Source organism: Ptiloglossa arizonensis, chromosome 4, assembly GCF_051014685.1.
Source record: "Ptiloglossa arizonensis isolate GNS036 chromosome 4, iyPtiAriz1_principal, whole genome shotgun sequence".
Taxonomy (NCBI): Eukaryota; Metazoa; Arthropoda; class Insecta; order Hymenoptera; family Colletidae; genus Ptiloglossa; species Ptiloglossa arizonensis.
This window is the reverse complement of record NC_135051.1, coordinates 23,705,765-23,724,658: the sequence shown is the minus strand read 5'-3', so window position 1 is coordinate 23,724,658 and position 18,894 is coordinate 23,705,765. Positions and strand designations below refer to the sequence as shown.

The window sequence follows — 18,894 nt, the reverse complement described above, 5'->3', positions numbered from 1 at the left end:
CGTCGTAGATAATCTTGTCAGAATATCGAGACTTAAGCTCACGAATATTCTTTTCGCCTCCTGGGGAGGGCTTAAGTCGCTGAGTACTCGCGAAAGTAATTTTCAGGGGAATTTAGGAAAATGAATAAATAATTGTGCGTGCGCGCGCGCGCGTGTGTGTGCGCACGTATTTGTGTAATGAAGATTTCCGCCCAGTGGTCTCAAAGGGAAGCGGAACATGGAGCAGAAATACCAGGGAAGCCGGAGAAAAGAGAGAAGAAAATAAATCAAATGTCATTTTATATTTGAGATAGTCTTTTTGCTGCGTCGTTAGAAGGTATCGTTATTTTTTTCGCATTCCAGGAATTCTTTCCCAGCAGTGACCTCTCTGACGTCAAAAGAGCGATGGCTGTTTGAAGTGTATTGTACTCCTGTGGCTTTACTAAGAAGTGTTTTTTTTTTCACTTGTCAAACACTCTTTGAGAAAATTCTCTAACGTTAACGTTCGAAAAATTGCAGAAAATATAATACGTGATTATTTTTAAATTAGATTCCGATCGACTGAAACACATAAATGTGCCCTGTTTGGCTTTTTTCATTCGAAATATACGTACATTTCTCTGAAAAATAAATTCGTCCTCTATGTTGTTTTATATTATGAGTTTTGAACATCAGATATGATTTTTTATATTTTGCATTTTATTTTAATAATTGAGAAATTGATTGGACGAAATATTTGATTATTCTAAAGGTGGAATTTTGGTTTTTAAATACACTTTTTAATATTTTTCAAAATAGCCTTTGTTAGGAAACTCGATAAACATACGTGTGCACCAATTAAGTTAAGTGGAGACTTGTTTAATTAAACTCGTTTGTCGACAGACTATTTAAATGCGTAGCTGAGAGATTTATTTTGCAACAAATGCGCACTCGACTTACTTTCACGTTGCCCAATTACTCTTTGTATCTTGAACAAAGAGTTGCCGTATCATTCTACGTTAATTTTAGACAATTTGGATGATAAGTACCTTGTAAAAGCTACAATTTACTACTCTCAGACCTTGCGAAATCCTTAAAATCTGGCAAGCATGATTCATTTTTGAACACTAGTTAAAGTCCTGAGAATTTTGAAAACACCGGCTTTGTTTATTCGATTGTGATTTACAAGTAAATTCGTGTCATTGAAAACCTTTTAATGAATTCACTTTAAGTTTGAACAGAAATTGGAAGTGGCTTAAAAACACTCCCCCTCTGTGTTCTTCTGATTAGACAATTCACGAACAATATTATATATGCTCAATATCTTCAAATTTAGCGAACATTCGACGAGGAAACTCCAACTTGTAACTTATAAACTCAATTCTGTAATTATTCCTGGAGAGGGAGAGAAGAGATGGTGTTATTATTATAGAACCAGGCTTTACCACATGCACAGCGATCAAGATATAAATGTGTCAAATTTACTGGATGTTCGGGACAACTACAATTATACAATCCACGACGAGACTCTTAATAACGTTTGGAACGGAACATTATTATTATTGTCATTAATTTTTTATGAAACAATTCATTCCAGTCTGTGTGATGTAGATAAGAGATTTTATATACAATTTCCAGGTTATCATTATATTATGGGTATTTTCACTGAAAAACGATTTCGAGACATACAGGGGGGATTCGAACCCAGGACCTCATTCGTCATAAGCAAGCGCAGTATCCATCGCGCCATTAAGGTCCTTCACACGATTTCTTTCTTTTGTAATATTTCTCATGAATGGATCTACGATTCTTTCTATAAGTATAAAACACTGTATCTGTCTCTGTATCATATACTATTCGAGAATTATGTATCTCCGTTCGGAAAACGAAGAATCTACTTTTGGTTTTTTTATTCCGATAAAAAGAGGTGGATCGACGAGGGAATCCTAGTCTAAGCTAATAAGTATTATCTTCACTGAACGCTCCGTTTTATTACTTCGATTATTCGATTCGTTTCTCTTCCAGTCGTTTTATGAGAGGTCACATTTCCACAATAAATTATACTCAATAAACTAAGAATGGCTTATAAAACGTCTGAAACCTAATTGTCTTACGATCAAGAAGATCATGTTAATCTTTCGGTTGTTATGTTTATCGATGAACGATGTTCCTAAAATAAGAAGATTACATTTGAAATTGTATTCGTTCCAACGATAACATTCCGTACGAAATCTACTTTTCTGGAAGTGGTCCATCTGACAAGTGGTACATAACTCAACTGACCTAACAGTCACTCTTATGATCTCCCTTCACTGACAGATCGTATTTTATCTGTCAGGTGTGAGTCTACGTGAGCTACACCGAAGTGTAAACACGTGAATTAGGACAAAACAAAAATTAAGGAGGTTCCATTTCCCGTTTCAGTTCCGTTCGTTGGAACCAATTTTTTTACAGTTAACCCTCCACTCACACCCTACGATTTGACACCTTATCTAATCACTTTATATTCTTGAGTACTCTAAAAGGTATCGTTATTTTTAAGTTGGCCGGAACGCTGGAAAAAAAAATTATTCACAAGTTCCTCGAGATTCCGAGAATACATTTCCGAGATTTCCGACCCTCGAGACTTCCAGGATATCCAATAACGAAAAATCTTCCATTTCTTGGAAAACCTGGTGACCTGTAAAGACTCAAGTGCCCTATTGCTTGTCACTTTAGCCAGCCACTGCTGCTCTATCCGTTAAGTTGACCCAACGCTAGAAAAAAGGTTTCCCTTGTTCCTCGAGTTTCCGCAAACTCACTTTCATCCATGACGCAATAAGGAAACGTCTATTGTACCTTTGGAAGACCCGGTGTGTCCACTGAAGGCTTAAGTGCATCAACCCTCCGCAGACACCACGTCATTTGGGACCTTAACAGACCACTGTCTACTTCTCGAGCTGAACCAAACACTACGGGAAGAACTCTCCGCAAATTCCTCGAGGTACCAAGATGACCGAGGTTCCAAGTCCTAGAGTAACCACCCCCGGGGAATTCGATAACAAAAAATCCACTGTTCCACGGAGGATCCAGTGTGTCTGAAGGTTTAAGTGCATCAATCGACGCCGGTACCCTCGTTGCTGGAACAAAGGACCTCCCATGGACGAGTCTCCTCTAATTGCGAGCGTGGATGCTGGGCGTTGTGGAGCGTTGGTATCGCGCAGGCTCCTTCCTGGGGAGTGAGAGAGACAGGACACCGAGAGGGAGCGAAGAATCCTCGTGAATTTTCACCAGTAACCCCGTGACCACCAAACCGTCCCCTACGTGTACCATTCCGCAGTCGTAGTGGTTCCTGGTAACCTGTTGCCCCGACGCGACGTTCTTGAACCCAAAACGCGGAGCATTGTGACACTTGTAAAGAAAACAAAATAAAAAAAAAAAACTACCCACCTAACAAGGTACAATATCGCACGAATTGTTACCAGTGAAGTAGTTGCAACGCTGCAACCGTATCGATAATCTCGAGTCTTTGGGTAGGATCCATCGACGACGATCACAGAGCGAGAGTACCAAGTGGAGCAAGTGTCGAAATTGAACAGAGACATCGTCACGATTTAGTGTCGTTATCTAAGTTCAAAAGAACGTTTACCTCGATAAGAGTGACCGACGCCTCCCTCGATAAAAGTAACCGTTCCAGCACTCGTCTCCCACGGTGTCTCCGTTCTGAAATCTTCGATCGAACTTCGATCCACTCCGCGGGGAACAATTTTCGAAATCGAGTTCGAAAATGTCGTTTCATTTCAACGCGAACGTGTCTCGTTTCACGATCTTTCTTCTCGTCTCTTCTCCCGCGACACACGCGTCGATGTAACCTGTTGCTTAGCAATCTGCTACCGAGCAATTTGTAAAAGAAACGAGGAAGGTAACGAGAACACCTCGTTGGCTAGCGACGGGTGCAAGTTTCGAGGTCGGTGACACTACCGGGGAGAAAGGCGCGCTACTAACCGGGGTATGGTTCCAACGAGTGAATTACGATTGAACTGTCATCTCTGAGGCCTGTTATTGTTTCCTATCGTTGGAAATGCAAATGGAACGACTCGGTGAGTACCAATCACGATGTTTATTCGTTCTTCGTTTCATCGATTCGTCATTTCGAAGATACACGACCGAGTAGGAATGTACGAACAGATCTCCCCTCTTTAAGAGAGATTTATGACACGGTAGTTTCGTCGTTGGTGTTCGAAGTTTCGAAGTAAATCTCAGTCGAGAAGGGGGTGCAACTTTTCCCTACACTGCTCCCTTTAATAATGCATCGTAGTTCTTGACCGAGTTCCTGGGCCGTCGCAGTGTTATCTGTTATGGTACCTTATTAAAGAAAAATCACCCTGATGCGAAAACTTGATAATTAAATTGCACGGCGCGTCTTCTTTCAAGATACCGGGGCGAGTCTCGATCCGCGAGAGCGTTAACTTGGTTTAAAAATGGAATCTCCGTTGATGGATCTGTCACTGTCGTTCATTTTTGCATCCATTGGTGGGGGAGTGAAATAAACGGTTCCATCGATAACCATTAACGTCACCCTCGATACGATCCCCGGATTCAAGCGAAAGTTGCTTCTCGTGCGGACCGTATGATTCTCTTAGACACGTGCTTAATACTTTATCTGTTACACTTATGGAGCCCGTTCCACGTACGAGATGATGAAGAATTTAGGCTTATTTATCAAGGTCAAGTAAATCTTTGTCTTCCCCTCTTTGGTGTTCTTTTAATCCCGAAGCTAACCCTTTCGAACCTTGAAAACCGTTTCAAGTTCCAAACGTGTCGCTGTATCTACGTCGAAGTTCCAAAACTGTTGTGAAATTTATGCAAATTTTAAAAACTTTCTTAATTCGTAAAAGAAGGACATATTGGAAGCTACTCTGATAAATATATAATTTATTCACACGTATAATTATTTCCAGCCGCAATTTTGTTCGATGCAGATTGAAGAGAAAATTATTTTAAAATTAAAGAACGCACCGAAATGCATGAGAAACGAAATATTATTTAATTAATCAAACTGCAGCTCACTAATTTATTCTTTTCCGCGAGACGTAATCCGAGAACTTCGCTTTCGCTTTCATCACGGTGCTCCTTTATAACAAAGCGTCGGAAAGGATTCTTTTGTCACGCATTCAACCCTCATGTATCTACAGGGTGTGACGCAAAGTAAGACCGCTGCGTCAGAGGTATTAAATTTTATTCTAAATAAAGGTTCTAGATTTTATTCTAAACATAAATTTAAGTTCTAAATATGAATTTAAGTTCTGAATATAAATACAAATCCTTAATATTATTTAATTTAGATTCTAAATATTATATTAGTTCTCGATGTTATTTCATTCAAGTTCTAGATATTATTCAATTTAAATTTTAAATATTATTCTCGTTTGAATTTTACGAAACGGAAATAATTTCGTTGACTCGTATTATTTAAACGACGAAGGAACTTTTTTAATTCAACGGAGAAATAATTCAATCTGACTTTCAGTGCAAACTAATAACCCACTTGAAAACTCGGTAAAAGTATTCCAACCGTCATTTCTCGAGATCAATTATCGAGGTACAAAACTAATTCTTACTTCGGAAATAATATTATAACTCTCGAGTGCTAAATTCATTGTCAATATTAAGAAACTCTCGTTGAGGATAAATCAACAATAACCTACATAGGTCTCTTTTATGAAAAGCAAACTTCAATCACGTCTAATATTAATTGACTTTGCCAGTTTTTCAGAAGCATCGCGATATTTTCCGTAAAAGGTATTATCACGATCCACCAGTTTGCCGAATCGACCTTCCCCCCCTCCCCCCTCCTTTCGACGAGAAAAATCTAACGCTTTGAATCTATCTCGTCTATTCGCGCAGCACGTTTATTTTGCGTTGAATTTCGTTGATAGAAAACATGAATTGGATTCTCTAAGCTTTGAACAACATTCGATAACCTAACCTACAACAGTGCGTTACTCCCTGTAGCTGGCTGGTAATCGAATCCCAGATTAAAAAACCCTGGTACTGTACTTTCGGTGTGTGTTCAACGCACACAGAGAAAAGCCTCGAGAGCTGATTGGTTCAAGTGGGGAATCAATTCCAGCACCCCGTGATCGCTAGATAGTAACTGGAATCGCTAATAAGATTGCCTTGGTCGAGTAGGTTGACCGAGACCACCCATCGTTGACTCGAGTGAACCAGAAGTTGGAACGACTTTCGCTTTAGATACCTTATCTAGGCTATGTAGAGGCAAAGTTATGTTCCATGATTTTTTGTCAGCTCTCCTGGTCATCTTTTTGGATCCTTGGCGGATACATTATCGTTGAAGGGTAACAAGGTCAGCAGAAATGCAAAAAGTTTCAACCAGGCCCATAAATCTACGTATAATTCCTAAACGAAGATATTCAGATGTCGTCAAGTAGGGTACTTTCAATTGAAAGATTGAAGATTCGTGGATCCTGTGACGCAGAGCCCGCGGCTGTAAAACTTCGCGTTTGCAAGCGTTGGATGGTACTCTCTTGGAACCACTACGATCTGGTGAGTTAAATTCCAGAGGAAGCAACGTGTTTGGAAACTTTGTTTCAAGTATGAAACGACCCAACAACGCGTCATCGTTTCGAGCAACTCGGTTCCGTTTCGTCCCGCCTCAATTGGCTGGGTAAGATCTCCCGGGGGTATTCAAGTGTATCGTTCACTTCTAAACCCACCTTTATAATAGTGCTCGAAATTCTCAAGATTTCGAACGGTTGACAATTTAATGAATCTTCATTGTCGTGTTTCATGGGATTCCAGTTTCCTCGGAACGTCACTTCCTTCAATGTGAACACGTATCTGGCTATCTATGAGCAATCCTCTGATAATCCTCCTCTCATAATCTAGTGCTTGTGAATCCAATCCTCGCGGTAAATTCTTTTCGGCGCGATCCACGATTGATTCCAAGTGTATAGTATAGCAATCCAATCAGCCTCCTTTCACCAACCATTCGCTTTGGAAGCGTTTTACATTCCGCGTGACATTCAATATACTTGCTTCTGGAAAATGAGGGTTGCGTGCAATCTCTTCCGATATTCTTACACGCTATAATAACGGAATAGCGTCCTCCCATAGCTTCCTCCTAATTCTAAGATGATTCTCTTCGTTTGAAGATTTTTCGTTCGGTAGGTGAAGACTTCGTGTTTATAAGTCATTGAATTGGCTTGGTTTTGGGGTATGGACAATGTGCCCCAAATGTGGTTAGGGTGATTGCCCCTTTGGTTGCATTTTACCGAAATTCACAGCAGTTAACCTAATCTCTAGTTACTTGGTGAATTGAGTACGCGAGTGGAGCATAACTTCGTCAGGGACCTTCCAGAGAGTACATTCTCATAAGAGGTGGCATAGTCATGAATAACTAAGACCAACACGAGTGTGACTTGAGTATTATCCTAAATTACTATGGTATCAACAAAACTCTCGTACAATCTAGGACTAATCGTTTCCATGGGTTTTGAAACTTTTAAGCTCACGACCACAGTTTGGATGAATATCATTAATGAAGATTATAGCGAAATCCCTAGTGACATAGATTAAGAATTAAATTTTGAAATGTTCTCATCTTGCAAACAGTTTTTGTTGCAAGTGTACATAGATTTACCGGAAAATTGCTGAACATAGCCGGTGCATAGTTCATCGATCAGGAAGCGATAGTATGTCCATAATGGTTTAGCACACAGAACGCTTCTCGTGGAGAAACGCCACAAGTGGCAAGGACGAGACCAGGATATGTGTTCTGGAGCGATAGAAATTACCAGGGTACGCAAGCATGCGTGGTTTATTGTCGTAAAAGCGTCCATGTGCTCGAACGTTTCCAAGCTGGATCGATCAACGTTAAGGGTTTAGCCTGGTTTAAAGAGCACTTCCTTTGCGTATTAAAAAAGAAGTATTATACTTGTCGATTTCAAATTTTCCATCCATATTTACCCGTACTTCGACGCAAATTATTTCAAGCAATAGCAATTGTTCATTCTCGGGTTATATATTATCCTGTCAGGAAACACAGACGAGAAATTGTTCGATAGTGTGCACGATTCATCTTATAATAACAATAACAATTTTAGATATATAACCGCTAGTGTACACGGTAGAGAAGCTTCCTCTTTATGTGCGTTTAAAGTTTCAAGTCGATCGATCGACTGCACCCCAAGATATCGCGTCCCCGAGCTTGAAAACTGCTGTTTCGAGATACACGGCTACAAAGTTTCGGCGCACCGTGTTACAGCATACAAAGAGATCCCGTTCAAAGTCCTGTAACTTTGTCAATTTTTCGAATTTCGTGGTGTTTGTTGTCGCTGCGTATTCTTTGGGCCTAGAGGTTCAAGAAAATATGAAAAAAGAAAAATCGACTTTTTCAAAGTTTCAAACCTACCCTCTTCGACTCTCCCAAGGGTTGATCATTGCCCCTAATGATCGATAGGCGTTTTCGTTATTTCCGTTACCGTCGAGATTCATCTGTCAAACGACCTGGGACCCCTTGTAGACATTTTTCACGGTGAAAAATGTTTCGGTATTCGCTCCACGTTGCAAACACGAGGTGTTTCATAATACACGAATACGGTAGTCGAAGTGGGGCCGCCCAGATGTTGAAACCGAGAATATTAAGACACGGTGGAGAGGTAACTTTAAGGATTCCGTGTGAGCCAGGTTGAAGGAATAATGGTCACCCTCTCCGTGAATCTCTGAGCGATTACCAAGCAGCGTGTTCCGCAACGATGAATAATGACGGGGATCAATGAGTGATGGATGAATATCGAACATACGTACGATCGATGTGGCTACTGCGAGACGTGAATGAAAATTGTACGATAGCTACTCGAACAGTCCCGTTAACTCCCAAGAAGACACCAGTACGAAACCAGATGGGACAGTAATGAAGGATTCTCGTTTTGTTTCGCGAAATAACGAGCGTGTAACATCCTCAAAGAGGATTCTCTTCCGCTAGCAGAATAACTCTCAATATGTCAGTGTTACACTTTGCTTTCGTACACAACCAATTATATTCTTCCGATCCTCATCTCTCACGAAGGACTCGTGGTTGTTTTTATGGTGGAATATATAAAGCTTCTCTGCCTGGAAAATGTTAATTTTCTAAAAATCAGTTCCGCAGAAATGCAAAATGTTTTAAACGAACCGCGATTGTTCCCACGTACCCGCTGATCACGTCTAAACGCAACATCATGAATAATTTATTCCTCGTTTATCCACGCGACGACACGGACCCTGATGTTCGACAAATTCGCGCGGAAGTTACGTTGTGGAATCCATGTGCTGTAAGTCATAAATCTCTGCGCTTGTTCGTCCCGGTTTCTTGCAGCATTTTCTCCAAATCTCACGAAACCACGTTTCGGGGAATATTCTATCTTTCAGTGGGAATTCACTGGCGTCGCTATGTTCGGTTTAAAAAAAACAGGAGAGAGAAACGAATACGAAAAATCGTACGACGGTTCGCACGGTAATTCCGTAACTTTATTTCAACGTATAAACAAAATTATGGAGGAACATTTTATGCATTTTATAACGACCACTTATTTCGTCGGAAAAAGATCGTCGAGGAAAATTGTTTACGATTCGTAACGATCTCTTCTATTAAAATTTCGCCCCCAAAGATCAGTGAGCTTATAACGTGTAGTTGTCGCGTTTTGTTTTTAAATGGAACTAAACATTACGAAACTACAAAGTAGAGTAATCATGAGCTCCCTCAAAGTACGATTGTTTCTTCAAAACGACGTGCTTATAAAGTGCAGGTGGGAAGCTTTTAAAGTAGAGATCTCGTAGGCTCTTTCTTCGAAGGGCTTTTCAATCGTTTTTATTATTTTGCCACTATAAATGATATAGAAGATATAAGATGGAACTATAGAGCTCTCTCAAAGTACGATTGTTTCTTCAAATCGACGTGCTTATAAAGTGCAGTTGGGAAGCTTTTAAAGTAGAGATCTCCCTACTCCCTACTCCCCTAAAATTACCCTACTCCCTCCTCTATATAATCCCACACAGTTGCCAGAACCACCTCGTACATCTTCTCTCGAAGGAAAAAGGTTATCCGAGTACCCTCAGCTTGGGTTTCGCGGTTTTGCTGGAATACACATACTTCATACACCAGACTCGCGAACAACGCGCAATCGTTGCGGGTTGGAAATTTCCCCCCAAGTTATTCACCGAAGGAGTAATTTTTTTACGCGATTCTATCTGCACGCAACGGGTCTGCTTATCCCTTCTTCTTCTTCTTCTTCTTCTTTTCTTTTTCTTTTTAATTCCGTGGCTCTTGGGACACGGTGAATTCAATTGCTCATTTTTATCACTCCACCTCTTCTCGACAATTCGTTTTTGTAAATTATTCCGTTTTCAGGGTGAAACCGGGTATCCGCCCACAGGTCGACGAAACAAACGGAATAAACAGCTTTACGAGGCAACGAGCCCTTGGGTTAGCGAAATCGGGCGCGAAATCGCAAACCTCGTAGAGCGTGGCGTTCAACGTAGTAGCGCGATCGTATCGGTGCTTTACGGGATACATTCAAGGGGATTTGTTGTTGCCGTAGCTATTGTCGTAGGGGGTTACATTACGGGGAAGACGAACCGTGGTGACAATGTGCGACCTAGTAATCGCATCTGGGTATTCGAATCGATGATCGATCGGTTATGTGAATTAATACTTCGTGTCACGACCGTTGAGGAGTTAGACTTAGGTGTTGTTTACCTCGAGGGACTCCGCGAACGAAACAATTGGCTTGCTCGTGACAACATCGATGTATTAACAAACCGATCGGGATGTAAATTGTTTGTTTCTCTTCACTTGGCCGGGTTATTGTACAGGACGGTTCAAAAGAGGGTTGCGAATTTTCAGAGGTGGATGCTACTATGTAGGTTAGAACGCTTACTTGAAACATGGTAGATACTCGGGGCAAATAACCTTGTCTAGGTTAGAAAATTCTACAGGGAGTTTCAGAAAAGGAGTTGCAATCATTTAGACCTTATGGTGGTCACTTGAAGAACGGTTAACAACGATTGGAATTCGAAATGTTGCGACAGATGTTGTTATTTTGATCAGAGGATTATACAGAGCGTTTCAAAATAGAAGTTACAAATTTTTCGAGTTCGTATCGATCGTGTAAACTGCTAATACTGATCGAAATATCTAAAGTTCTCTGTCATTGTGTACGTTAGAAAACTATAGAAAGACTTGATTAAAATATGGTAGATTCTCCGAGCAAGTGATCTAGCTTTAGGTTATAAAATTAAACAGGCGTCGAAAACGCACTTATAAACTTTTAAGGGCGCATAATGCTTGTGCAAGGGTAACATTAATTGAAATATGCAAGGACCTCGGCAACAGGTGTCCCTGTTTGGGTCGAAATATTATACAGGCTGTTTCAAAAAAGGAGTTACAAACTTTCAGGGCTTACAATGTTCCTGTAAACTATGATGAATGTTCATCGAGGTATCGAGTTTCGTTACGGTGACTTTGTCTAGGTTAGAAATTTGTACAGAGTGTTTCAAAAAGAAAAAAACTTACAAAACCAATAGTACACGTCTGACTAATGCTTTTAACCTATTCAAATAGTTTACCATTAAGAGGTCTCAAAATTATAATGTACTACGTAAAAGTATCCTCCTAACCTCTAAATTAGCATTAAGTCCAAAGCTTCAAGATTATTCGTACAAAATTATTTACTATTTAACTTTTCATGATTTTTTTCAAAGTCCATTTGCACTGTTCACTTTCTACAGGGAATTAGAATCCGACTATTAGACTTACTGCGTGACATTTAAATACAATTCAACTAGGTTAAGACTCACGGTGCTTATCTAAATTAGTATGAATGCTAATAATACTTACTGAGATATGAGAAATTCTCTATGTCAATGTTACCTCTGCTGTAGGTGTTCTACGTCACTTCCAGGTAAATTTCATCCCATTGCTTTAATCCTCCAGTCGTTCACGTTGTATAATGCTCGTCCCACTGAAATCATTATTATTTCTCAGTTGAAACAGTGACGCCGATTTTTATCTAAACGGTAGCTCAGACAATGATATTCAAAGGCGGAGATACAAAATATCAATTTAAGTTGTTTACCTCGTACAGTTCGAGTAACATGATTACATAACCTTAAAAACCTGATGGGAATGAAAATGTAGCGAAATATGATTCGTGCATCGGTGCACGTTGCTGTTTAAATATCTTTGTGTACAGATGAAATTCTGGTTTATTTGTTTTAGGATCGAGATGCAAATAGTCACCGAATAAATAAGTAATGCTTCTCAAAATTGTACTGAAAACGTAAAACGCTCCTGGGATGTTGGTTCTTGTTTTAATTCGAACGAAATAATACGTAGTACTTTTTCTTGAGAGTACACAGGGATTCGTTCAACTGACGACTACCTTTTATTACGAAAGGATGCGAATTGCAAACGCTTCTGACCAACTACCGCCATTTTTCTTCCGGGCATAGACTTCATCGACAAAAACATCGCAAACTTTTCGTTTCAGAAACATTGCTGCACATGGAGATGTTACGAACGTTACGCAAACCATCATTGCTCGTTCACAAGAACGGGTGAATTTATGAAAAATTATGAAAGTGTACCAGTCTACGCCATTGCATGCACTTAACCTCCTTAAGAGAAAATTATTACTTCGTTAGAATTACACGAAAATTCAAACTGACGTTTACCCATAACATCTATCAACTTTATGACTATTTTAATCATAATATATCTTATAATTGGCGAAATTTATATTGCGAGAAATTTTTTTAAGTACACCAGTCTACGTAGCTGCGTATACCTAACCTATTCGAGGAGAAATTATCGTTTGGTTAGAAGTACGCGGAAATTGAAACCGATGTCAACTTTGTGACTATTTTTCTATGTTACGTAATTGGGAAATTTATATCGTACAAATATCGAGAAATATATATTCCTATTAAATATTTGTTCATAAATTTAACAGTCCCTGCAGCAATGTAATCAGAGAAGAGAATATAGAAAAAAATATTGAATATTTTTCATTCAAATATTCGTGCCATTTGACGATGCAGAAATGCCATTATTTTTATTCGTAAATACACACAGAAACGAATTTAATCTCTGAAATATTGAAAAACAAAGGTATTCTACACTTCAAAGAACCTTTAAAATGGACGTTTCAGAATTTTTCAAATGACATATTTTTTTTGATTCTCGAATAACGAACTTATCGACAAACCAGTGATGGAGTTTTGAAAAGAGTCCGTTGTTTAGTCATAAACTTTCCGCTCTGTTTGATCCAAAGGTGAGAACAGAATTTGAAAATATCCAGTTAAGGGAACTTCCGGCCTGCCTCGACAACAGAGCTTGTTATTTTTTCTACTTTTTCAAACGGAATAAGTGTGTTACTTGTTTGGTCGTTAACTCTTGCCTCTGGACTACAGACAATTGGCTTTAACGCCGGTTGGAAGTTAATCCACTTGAAACTTTTCGGATTTAAATCACAGGAAAAATCCAAAACTTTCAACGAATTTTAACTAAACAATCCGATCCAACGAGTTATTTAACCGTTTCGATACAAATACGCGCAGGTTTTATTCCCCGATGAACTCGGTATTGTACCTTCACAACAATATCACGGATCGATTGCTGAATATTTCGACAAACACGACAGTGAAGACTATTTTCAATTACACATGCCTCGAAATTTTCTGTAATTTATTTTTTTCGTAATTTAAAAATTAACGAACGAAATGTGAACGAATATTATCACGTAGGAATAATTTTTTTCGAGCAACGTATAATTACAGTTGGAAACACTGATTTTGGATAAGTTTTCACCTGGAAAAATAACATGGATGGTTAAAAAAAAATACAAATGACCTTGAAATGACCTTTCGGTCACCTTTTCTCCTTCAACGTTCAGGTATCCCAATTTCAAAGTTCTTTAATTTTTCCATTTGTGGAAATTTATCTTTTTCAAAATACATGCATTTAAAGGACAAAGTGCACTCTGTAAATATTTGCAGCGAAGTGACGAATTACAGAACTTAACAGAGGAAAAGAGTACTCAGAATTAATAGAGAGAATTGATAAAAGAATTGATAGAAATTCCAAGGGAGAGGTAATGATTTTCGAAGCTACTCGGTGGAATGTTTAACGATTTATTCCGTTTGAGAAAGATGAAAAACAGCGGAAAGAGTCGCGGAACGTTATACATACGAGACTTAGGTATGCCGTGAGCGTACCTCAGAGTTTCTTATTTCGTTTTTCAACGGCGGAGTACTAGATCTTGAGTTGTTGCGAGTGGCAACCTTTTGCAGCGGTAAGATGAAGAGGGCGATTTGTCAGGAATGAAAGTTTAATACGAACTTTCGTTCTCGATCGACCGTAATAATTACAGAAGTTATATTTGGTCAGGCAGAGAACAGCCAGATAAATTTCACGCCATATGTTCGCTACTTGGACGCTTAAATCGTTGCCAGTTAATTAGAACTTCGACTTCGATACTTTGAAATTTTGGTACTTCGGTGTCTCGGTACTTTGGTAGTTAGGTACTGGAATATTTATTCAATTTAGTACCGGATACTTTGGTGTACAAGTACTCGAATACTATTTTAGGGTGTGGACACATTGGAACTCCGATACTTTGATCCTTCAGTATTACAATACAACTTACATACACTAATGTAAATAAAACAAAGCTCTTCGTCGCTTTATCCAGAGTGTTTCAAAGTTGATGGGGTCCCCCACATATCAGTATAGTGAATTAAACGTGCATTAAACGCAGACTGTGTACACGTTCAAAGGTCCTGAACAGTTACGTTACTAACAGAGCAGCGTCTTGATGTAACATTATCTCCCTCACCTCTCCTCTTACATTCCTCCAAAAACCTCACGAGGTATAGTTCGTAAATCTTTAAAGATACGTACAGTGCCAAGGATCACGATTGCTCGGATTGAATCACCAGAGGATCTGCGATCGCGATATCGTCCCCTGGCATTTCTATCCCCTCTCGGAGCGAACCTATTCAATTCTCTCTGCAAAGATGTCGTGCTTTTGTAGTTCGAGAAGCAAAGAGGATTAAATCCATCGTCTTCGGGTCGTAATGCTCTTTCATCGAAAGCAAGAAACGCTTCCATGGATTTTGAGAGAGAGAGAGAGAAAAAAAAAAGAAAACGAACATCGTGGACTGCGGATAGCGAGCTCGGGGACTTTTTCCAGGGGAATCCCGATGAAAATGTGCATTTAACCTCTCCGAGAGCAATCCGTTGTCGCACGCCATTTTAATCTCAACGAATCTGATTTTCAACCCCATTTGCATCATTTGCGTGTACACATTACGATTTTCCTGGCCGGGAACATCAAAATGGTGGCGACCGGGGACGAAACAACACGGTTAAATTGCTTTCGTTGAATTTGGCCATTCCATTTAGGGAAATCCCCGGATTTGTTGTTAAAATACACGTGGCCGTATTTTCCAAACGAGAATGAGGGCAAAAGAAGTACACGTGCGTGTACATACTCGTTAAAGAGTAATAGGACACCTACCGAAATGTTCTAAAAAAAAAGTGATGGAAAACGTTAAAGTTTACGCGGCCCAAAATAATCTCTTTTTATATACATATATATCCACCGTGTACCATGAACGTCCACTTTGAAAATTTATTAAAATGACCTTTCAAGTGCCTAATATAAAACGAAATTTACTTACAAACTCTTTATTTTCACTCTTGAAAAATCATTGAAAATATCAAGTTCGGGATATTTTTTCAAATACAGCCGTACTTTGATTTGCCAAAAATAAAAAATTTACCGATGATCTTTCATTCGTACGTACGATGCAAATAGGTCACGCGATCGAGAACACTCCTGAGCTCGTTTCGTGAGCGCCGCGCAAGTTCGCGGGCCGTTTACAACTCGCGAGTCCCAATTCGTAACGACTCTTCGAGTTGCAACGCTCGAGATCCGTGAAGTTCGCGCCGCACGCTTCGGGCCCGTACGGTGGGCGCGCATGCGCGATCGCGTTCGGTATTCCCCAAACCGTCACGTTCGGGATTCCCCGTACTCCCGCCTTCGGTGACGGGAGACCCGTTCTAACACTTACGACAGCGTTGTCGTTCGCTCGATGATCATTTCCACGGGCAACGTATCGGAAATCACTCGAGCGCGAGTTGTTAAACAATTGTCGCAGTTTTTGCGCTGTTGCGCGCGTTTTACTCGTCCCAAGTCTCCGTTTTCGATGGAACGATGTTCGCTCGCCGAAAACACGACGTGGCGTGGGATGCACCCAGTCGTCGCGCAAAAATTAACGCACGTCACGTATTCTCGGCCCGCTGTGGCTCCCGATCTGAAACGAAACAGGCGTTCCAAAGTTGCTCGAGATTGGCTGCAGGGACCCGGATGGAAATTCGGCGCAGCGGGGTGGCTCGATTTGTCGACGCAGGTGCGATAAAATACGTAACATTTTTATACTTCGGTCGATCTCCGGGGATCCCCCTTGATCGTCCAGTTGGAGCAGATACGCCGTAGAGAAGAATATCGACGCGATACCATGAAACCTACCGGTTCGTTTTTCTTTCGGAACGCGATCCATCGAATCTCGTATTGCACAGCTCTTTCACGGTGGCTAAAATTATTTTTTAAACATCTCGATTGCAGACACGAGTAACTCACGGAAATCTGAGATAAAAAATTGGGGTTAATGAGACTATAGAATTCTAGCTTCCAGACCATTTAATCCTTTTCGAAGTATTAAAAGCATTCAGTATGTTAAAATTTCCACGCAAATTCTTTTATGCTTTTGATTGTTCTCGAAAAATTGAAAACGTTTCATTCGATTTAATTTCCATCAAAACGTTTTTAATTCTACGAAAAGGATTGATGATTCGTTCGGGGAGGGGGATTGAAAGCGTTTTTAATTCTTTCGCGCGAAATTTACGTTAATAACTTCGAAATAAAGCCACACTCTCACCTCGTGTATTTTTTAAACTCTTCGCGATATTGACACAGTTTCGAAACAAAGTTTCACTCTCGTTCAATTCCCCTTTGTCGTGTAAATTTCAATAGTCTTCGAAGTAAAGCCACACTTTCACTTATGTATATTTATTCTTGTAAAATTGCCTCTAATACCTACCAAATAAAGCCACACTTTCGCTTAATTTCTTCGCGACAAATTTCCACGGACATCTTCCAACTAAAATTACACGTTCTTCCCTTCCATTTCGTCGCTTAAATTCCAAAATTCTTCAGTTACAAACACTTTCGCTCGACATGTCCATGCCAAATTTTCACCGACATCTTTGAAACAATGAACCCACACATTTGCTTCACTTTCTCTCAGACATGTTCCGTGGACAATTTCACCGACTACCATTTCGCGCGATAACACTTGATCAAACGGAAACAACTTTTTCCAGGTCCTGTCCCTTGAGATCGCCTACAGGGAGCGTTCAACCGAAACCCCATAAGCTCCGATCGAATCGTATACCACGGTAGTTTTCGACGCTGTTCGAGGGAGGATCGATCGAGAAACGAAGGGAACGTATCCAGAGACAGGATCGATTCCTGGATGATGAAACACCGTACTTCGTATCGTCTCTAATCCGTGAGGAGTCGGGCGTTAATGCTTCTGATCGCGTCCCGCAAGATTGTCCCCCAATCCTTCGGTTGAACCACCGTGACCTTCGAACGTGATACGGCTCGAGAATTCCACTCCTCTCTCAAGAAAACGAAAATTGAATCTACCGAAGATCGAATCCATTCCATCTACTAGATTTCTAACAGCCGCGAAGAGAATGAAAAAGATTCGAAGCCGATAGTGTTTCGAGCATCGAAAATTCCTCCAAAGTGGAACAAACTATAGATTCGATCTTGGAGAAAAATCGAGGAACAACCACGATAGTGAATCCCCGAAGACGTGGCTAGAGAGGTGACTGCAAACTGATTTATGGAACAGGAAGAATCCTCATCGGATGGGATTTGTCTGGACAAGGACAGAGATCTTCGAGTCACGAATCGGAGCGGAATGATTTTAAAAGGAGACTAATAGATTTCCAACTGGGCCGGGTATTCGCCGGGAATATAGATCACCGGATTAGCGAGACGCTGGAGGAACGCCGATCACGTGACACCGATACCGCGTCGTTGGATAATTTTCAAGGTGGCTGGGGACGTCCTCGCCGAGGCGTCCTTCGCGAACTTTTCAAGGCTCCGGCCTTCACGGGAGCAACGTAAGCGGATAATAAGGAGGGAAGCTGACAAGGATGCGACGGCCTTCGTGGAAGCCAATCGAGAAACGTGCCGGGCGTATCCTGAGCGGCGCGTCTACGCGAACGAGTCCCCAACGCGCGATAAGTTGGACGCGTTTCCAACGAGCGATTGCATTTTCCGCGAGAGGTACCAAGAAAATACGATCCGGCGCCCCGACAGAGTAGTTCGCCGTGAGAAACAGAGCGGATTTGTATCCCGGTTGCGAGGACACGCGCGAGCAAAACCGAGACTAACAAGGAGGAGTGCCCAACCTGGAAAATAGGGTATTCCCCGGACTGTGGTGCGGGCAGACCGCACAGAGAACCAGGTGCGAGGATAATAATTCGTCGCGAACCGGAGAAGGAATTTGTATTCCGTTGCGGGGACACGTGGCAGACAGGACAAAGAGGAAGACAGGGTATTCCCGAACCGCGGTGCGAGTATATTGGGTGCAATTAGGGGATATTACCGGGACACTGGATAAGGGGATTCGTGCAACGGCGGGGAGTGCAGAGAAGAATAATACGTTGTGAATGAGAACAATAGGTGCTACCTGGACTGACGAAGGACTGTTCGAACGCGGTGGGAGATAGGGTATCTCTGAACTGGGTGATCTTTGATGAGTGATAAGTGGGGCATATTGATGAGACCTTAGATATTCCGATGTGTCGACAGG

The 18,894-nt window shown here is 40.8% G+C and overlaps 1 protein-coding gene across 1 annotated transcript in view; it reads right to left on the bottom strand.

Moving 5' to 3' along the window:
* The window catches only part of LOC143146143 (uncharacterized), a 64,452-nt gene that overhangs the window by 24,389 nt on the left and 21,169 nt on the right, over window positions 1-18,894 (bottom strand). Inside the window, exon 3 of the mRNA XM_076310153.1 lies at window positions 11,870-11,960. The gene's annotated coding sequence lies outside the window, so the exon portion shown is untranslated. The remainder of the gene's footprint in view (window positions 1-11,869; window positions 11,961-18,894) is intronic.